The sequence below is a fragment of the Malus domestica genome, chromosome 13, assembly GCF_042453785.1.
Source record: "Malus domestica chromosome 13, GDT2T_hap1".
Lineage (NCBI taxonomy): Eukaryota > Viridiplantae > Streptophyta > Magnoliopsida > Rosales > Rosaceae > Malus > Malus domestica.
The window spans coordinates 20228202-20235370 of NC_091673.1; the positions used below are offsets into that span (position 1 = coordinate 20228202).

General features: G+C 41.5%; 1 pseudogene; it reads right to left on the reverse strand.

Moving 5' to 3' along the window:
* Nucleotides 1–2858: 2858 nt before the first annotated feature.
* On the reverse strand, nt 2859–5946 carry LOC103424131 (plastid-lipid-associated protein 6, chloroplastic-like; annotated as a pseudogene).
* Nucleotides 5947–7169: the final 1223 nt, after the last annotated feature.

The following is a 7169-nucleotide window of genomic DNA, read 5'->3' on the forward strand; positions in this document are numbered from 1 at the left end:
AAATCGGAGAAGCATCTTGCTTTTCCAGACGCGTCAACACCCGTCACACGCAAACTCAGCTTTGCGGAAATCACGGGTAATTTGTCGAAGCGCCGATCCCAGTTATCGAAGAGGCGCCAGTCTTTTTCAGCCGCGTCAACACCTGTCACATGCACACTCAGCTTGGCGAAAATCACGGGCAATTTGTCGAAGATTTTCGGTGAAGGAGAAAGCACGTGAAGTATACTGTTCAATCATCCAACGGTTGCCGACACGAGTGAAAGAATAGTACATCTACAGGTGTTAAAGAACTCCCTATAACTGTCCACCTTCACCCTCCATAGCAAGGCAGACATACAGAGTCAATCTTCATCTCCAAATATGCTTTCTCAACGAAGGCTCTCGAGTCATTCAGTGTTCCTTATTCCTTGGGGTACCTCAACAAACAAATGACACCAAAGTAAAAGTATCTCATATCACCAGGGTAGAAAGCAAAAGTATCTCATATCATGCGTCTTCCCTGTCTTTTCCTTTGTCCTTGTTCTTACCTACAAAGACAAGGATAAAGAAAACAATATGCCGGAACCTCCACTCAAACTCAGGTAAGGAACCGACTGCTTGGAACCCTTCCCTGATTGCCTACCTGGCACTGCTCTCGAGTACTCGCCCCCCACTGCTGCTGTACTTTCAAAGAAGCTGCCACATCTGCCCGGAGAACAGATAAGGCAAGTGAAAATGATACCTTGCAGCATGTGGAGACAAGGTGCAGAAGGAACAAGCAGAGAAGAATGCGGTCTGCACGATCAACTCAGCAGAAGGAGTCCGAACTGAGGAACTCGAGAAGCTGCCACATCTGCCTAAAGAAACAAGCAGAGAAGAATGCAGCATGCACAGTCAACTCAGCAGAAAGAGTCTGAGATGAAGAACTCGAGAAGATGCCGCATCTGTCCGAGGACGGTGAACTCGTTTTGACCCTCAAATTCTTAGGTCGACTTACTAGGCGTTGTGGGCTGCACGTGCCGATTCACCACCCTTGAATCAAATCCTTAAAGACCAAGTCACCAATTGGAAGAGGAGCCCATCAATCTCGAAGATCATACCGTTGATCAAACTACTCAGGTGTGAATTAGAAAGATTGAACAAAGCAACAAGTCGTCACCTTCACCTCGTGCCTGCTTGCCGTGTGTTCGAGTCAGCCTTCAAGAATCAAGCCTCAACGGCCCTTGAAGAAGCTTCTAGCCAAATTCAAAATCAAGCCTCGACGGCCCTGGAAGAAATCACAAGTCCGATTCAAGATTAAGTGTCTACCACCCTTGAATCAAAACCTAGTTCAAGAATAAGCTGTGGAAAATCAACAATTGGAGGAATCCAGAAAATCCTTCAACCCAGTTCAAGATCAAAGCTGTGGAAAGTCAACAAGCGCAACAAAATATGTGCCGATTCACCCACTACCAAAGCCAAAGATCATCTACCACATGAAGCTCCTTGTGGTCCAATTTCAACCTTCAAGATCAAGCCTCGACGGCCCTTGAAGAAATTTCAAACGAAAGTTCAAGAACAAGCCTCAACGGCCCTTGAAGAAATCTCCAGCCCAATTCAAGATCAAGCCTCGACAGCCCTTGGATCGACATCTACAGTAAGGGACTTCAAAACGCATCTCCTACACGTGACAAGCACATGTATACGACGTGCCTTGAAGTGGGGGCATTTGTAGACATCGAAATTTCGTAAATAAATATTGACCGGTAAATCAAAGTGTCAACGCTCATGTATTACATAAGTTTTACACGTAGCGTGTGACTCAACGAAAATTGAAATGAGTTGGAAAAGTCATCAAATAGGACACGTGTCAACACCTGGCAGAAACGACTTATTTCATCTGGAATATTATATTCAAAATTAGGCCTTGGAAATTTCTATAAATACAAGCCTATTTCATTCATTTAAAGGAGCAATTCATATTACACCTTGAAGCTCTAAAGCTCTGAAACTCCGAAGCTCTCAAGCATCCAGGTTCCCGAAGAATCAAGAAAGCCTTTTTCGTTCTTCGTTCATCGTTCATCCTAAGATCAAGCCCTAACGGCCCTTCGGATCAACAATCATCCACCAATTCAAGATCAAGCCCCGACGACCCTTGAAGAAAGCACCATCGTTCATCATCCGTTCATCCAAGATCAAGCCCCGACGGCCCTTGGATCAACAAACATCAACAAATCCACACATCCAACCGTTCTTCAAGGTCAAGCCCAAAAGCCATTGAAGATCCGTTCATCACTGTTCTTCAAGATCAAGCCCAAAAGCCCTTGGAGATCCGTTCATCACTGTTCTTCAAAGATCAAGCCCAAAAGCCCATTTGAAGATCCGCTCAAATCCACCTTCAAGATCAAGTCCACGGCTCTTGAAGAACGTTCATCCTTAGATCAAGCCCAACGGCCCTTTGGATCAATTGCACATCCACAAATCAACACCTTACGGAGATCGAATCAGAGGATCAAATTAGAGAGAGATTGTAACTCAAAACCATCAAATACAAATATTTGTTTGTGCACGTCGTTCTTGTCTCTTTCGTTTCAGGAAATTTTCGTGTTCACAGTTAGAATTGAGACATACAATCCCGGCGTCAGAGCACTTCCGCATAGGTATCTTCGAGCCTCTCGGTGTAGGACCCACTTTCTTGGTAATCCCATTTATTTCATAATGATTATTTCACATTATTCTTGATTAGTTGTATTCTCTGAACATGGTTCTGCATGAATGTATCTCTTTCTAATCACATATTTTGTTTGTATGCATGTTTTAAATGGCTTCGTCACCCTCGAGTGTCGGCTAGCACGTGCTTATCTTGATATTTGGGGATATTGGGATCAGGATGTGTCATGTTTCTTGTTGAACACCAGAACTTCCATCCATCTGTTCATGCATACAACAATTGGAAGTAATAATATATGTTCAGACGACACCAAAAGACGCGAGGATAAACCAATGGAGATACATTGGAAATAGAAAGAAAAACTACCAAGAAACTATGAAATCACAAATACCCTCAGCTCGTCTCTATCTCCTTTGGTGATGCGGGTATCTGCGTCAAGGTAGGTAACGTCAAATTCACCACTTCCTCGGTTAGACGGAGGTCTTAGTCCTTCTGGTAACTGAGGTAACTCTAAAGGAAGAAGTTGCGATAAGTTCCAGTAGTCTTTACAGTAGTTTTCTTGAAGACAATTTTAACCCTGGCAGATCCTGTTACCATTATGGGTGGAAACTGTATCAGAAAGATTATTCATTGGTTTATGTCATGGCATGCGTACATTGCTACGTAAACCAAAATACACTAAATAACAAAATTCGGAAGTACCTATGAGCTCAAATTTGTGGGCCAAAGTGGTAGTTGCGTCAACGGGAGGCAAGGGCCATGGAACACCTAGTTCAAGCTCCACTATGTTATCAAAGTCTTTGCTAAAGATGTCAATCCGTTGAAATACCTATTTTCATAACATATATTACATTCAGAGCAGCAAAATCATTAATGAATATTCAAAACATGGAATAATTTTGGTGTTATGTAAGACCATGACAAGGACTAAACAACAATAGGGTCAGACAGAAGATCTTAAACGATGCATGCCTAAAAAGGTAGGTTGTTTATCTGAGTTGATTTGCATTGTACCACAGTTAATTAAGTTCCAAATAGGTCTAGTTTGTCTTCACATAGCAGATCTTAGACGTTCCCCCTTCCAACTTTTCAGAACTTCATATGCATGTGTGTGACCACACATGCATATGTTTATATGTGCTTGAGCACACGTATTGTCTGGTTATATATAGACATATGGTGCTGCTATTTGAAATCCTAGGCCCAAGTTTAGATGGAACAAAATATGTTTCAAAGGAAGTATTCCAAAGTTTTGTTTCGTAAATTGGTTAGCTATAACAGACATTTAACTATCAAAGAAAGACTTTCAAAGGGATTCCCCTGGAAATTTTCTGTGCATTTATACCGTATGGTCTGTGTATGGTTTTTGGCTATCTTTCCTGCATTGTTTCTTCCTTACCAAAGAAAAAGTTTTCATACTTGTTTTGGCATTGTGAACAGGATATGGGAAGGAGAGAAATGGAAAAGGATCCACACTAATAAAGAGTACAAATGATCAACTTCCTAAAGCAATGGTGGAAGAAATTAGAAATTGGAGCTAACGATGAGATTTGGAATGATGTGCATACTCAATGGCTAAAAAAGTAAAAAACTTTGTGGGCATTGGGGCATGTGAGTTTCTAAGGAGCCTCAGGTAAAGTCACTGGACATTCATATATAATATTTCAATTGGTGTTCATAGTTAGCAAACGTGCAAATGGATGAAAGTGTGTCACCAGCGTCCAGTAATATAGTAGATGAGTACCTGGCCTAAAGTAATTGGGAGTAGCCTTCCAGTGGGAGGTCCAGGACGGCTCCCACCTAGAGTACGAGAAGAAAATGCACTGCTATATATCAGTTTCCATCTCCCTTGCAGTTTATCAAGATCAGCTGAGAGATCCACTGGACCTCCAGCAGCTTCAATCTCCTTGGCAGCAGCATCTGCCTTTTGTAGATCCTCTCGCGATGCTGCAAGGCCTCTATTTAACCCAGAAACAGCACTCTGCACCATACTAACACACATATTGAAAAAACTTTATGACTATGTATAAAGCAGGATAAACAGTTGAATACACAAATAAAGACCATGACTACGGCAAGCCCACGTGCACAGTGCTATCACAAGTTACAACAATCAAAACATGAGTTTAACAATGTAGATTCGATATGAAAAAGATGTAGACTGAGGGGTGTGATTTGATTAAGATACAGTGACAGAAAATATTGATGAATCTGTAAATCAAGAACCTTTTTGCGAAATCAACTTTATAAGAAGAGTTCAAAAACAGAACCTAGAAACTAAGGTGGCTTAAAAAGGCTTATTCAAGAGCTTCTGTTGAACCCTATGCCAGTCGCATTAGCCTTCATATCCTCATTCTAGCATATTTTACTCACAAACGTTAAACATAAACACGATTATTGGCTTTCTCTGATCATAAAATCAATCTTTGACCATAAAATATAAAAGTAAGAAAGACATTATCAGAAATCACAAGCCTGAAAAAAAAAACAACGATGCACATAACATTAATTTGATAGAAGTAATTTCACATGAGATGCATTAAAAATTTCACGAACCCCATTCTTCGTTGAACAACATGTTGCACAAAATTTGTACTTAGATACCAATTACATTTACACAGTAGTCTAATGAGTCCACCAACTACTTGATTTGCATCGAGAAAAATGTCAAAGAAGTCAAATTTTGTAAGGTTTTGATAGCATGCAAGGTCCTTCCATATAAAAACAATCTGATTTGCCCCATTCACTCCTAACCTCAATTGTACCAAGTTTAAAGTTCCAAAAGTATAATTAAATAACTGATAACAAAATAGCAGCATTCAAAAAATCCAAATTTTAAATAGTTTAAATCAGTACGAAAATATCCAATAAGCCCAAATACAAAACCAAGCAACTTTAATTATATTTAGCAAAATGTGAGCAAATTAAGCTTAATTTAGAAATGGACAATTTGCAATTTGAACGACGTACCAATAGCTTAAGCTTCAAAGATGCTACGAGTTCAGGGTTGGGCGCGGGTTTACTTCCGGAATACGGCAGAGGTGGCGGCGGCGGCTCAACAAAAGAGATCTCGTCCGCAGCTGCTCTCAGAGCAAATCTTTTGGTGTGACGGGGATTTACCGAACCAAAACGGAGGCGCTTTAGGGAGGGTCGTTTGCTTGGAAGAACATAGTTTGCAGAAGAAGTAGAAGGCGAAGAATGTAGAGAGTGAGGGAGAGAGCTCGAAGAAGTCATGGCCATGGCTAGAAAGCAAAGGTCTTGGCTTTTTTAGGAGTTACATGTTTGTTGGTTGTGGGACAATTGGAGTTTTTTATTTGGTTGTCAGGACGAGATTGCATTGGTGGTTACTGGTTCGTTGGTGTAAGTGTGCGTGTTTGTAACCGTCCAAATTTGGGCCCTACCATTGCAAATTTTAACTGTCCAAATTCATTTTACTTTATTTTGGTTTTTTTTTCCCAAAAGATAGAAATTTTATTAAACTTAAATACGAATCGTTACATGTGCATCTTCTGCTAGAATATTGAAAAGAAACTCTGGTCCTAACTCATCCTAGCCAAATCTCCCGCCATGCTTAACTACGTACCCTTCTATCAAATGGGCTGCACGATTACAATGATGAGGGGTAAAGCAAAACCTTACCGATTGAAATAAACTTGCCATTCTCCAAATATCTTGGAGATAAATCTCGAGAATCACATCAACCGCAACCTCCTTGTTGATCATCTGAATCAAGCCCTTGGAATCTGATTTAACCATCAACCTAAAACTACTTCCCATACCACTTCCCACCACTGCCTCCAATCCCTGATGTACTGCTTCCGCCTCTACCATAATGGCACTCCCAAACCATCCCCTTCCTTCCCTACCCGCAAACTTTGGGATCCTTGCAAAATCCCGAAGCACCCACCTAACTTCTCCCTCATTCGTGTGTCTCCTCCATGCCACATCACAATTTAATTTCAACACTCCAAAGCCCGGTTTCTGCTAGCCCCCCACACCCTCCCTATGTTCCGTCCCCATTTACTACTCCTTTCCAAATCCCGTGCCCTCCCCACTACTTATACCCTCTCCAAAGCTCTATCGTAGACACCTTCCCACCCTAGACATCATATACCTCTATCATCCCCTCCCTCCCTCCACCGTGTCCCCCATGACATCCCTAAATTCCACCAATTGCTGCTGCCATAGATCAACAACCACATATGGTAAAATCCGCATCCCTTTAAAAACCACCTCATTCATACATTTCCAAATAAGCCAAAGTCCACACACTACCTATTGTGGAATTGCCTCGGCATCCACCTTTTTCTCCATCCACTGCACGATTCGCTGCCATCCCTCTAGAAACTCATCTCATTGCCACCATATTAATCTGTAGAGATGTCCCAAACCAAAAAGCACGACTAAAGTCATAATCAAAGAAGAGATGGGCCTCTGTTTCATCACTTGCTCTGCACAAATCACATTTATTCACCACACTGATCCGTTGACACTCCAAATTATGCCGAACCACTAAAGCCTTCCTACAAGCCTTCCAAAT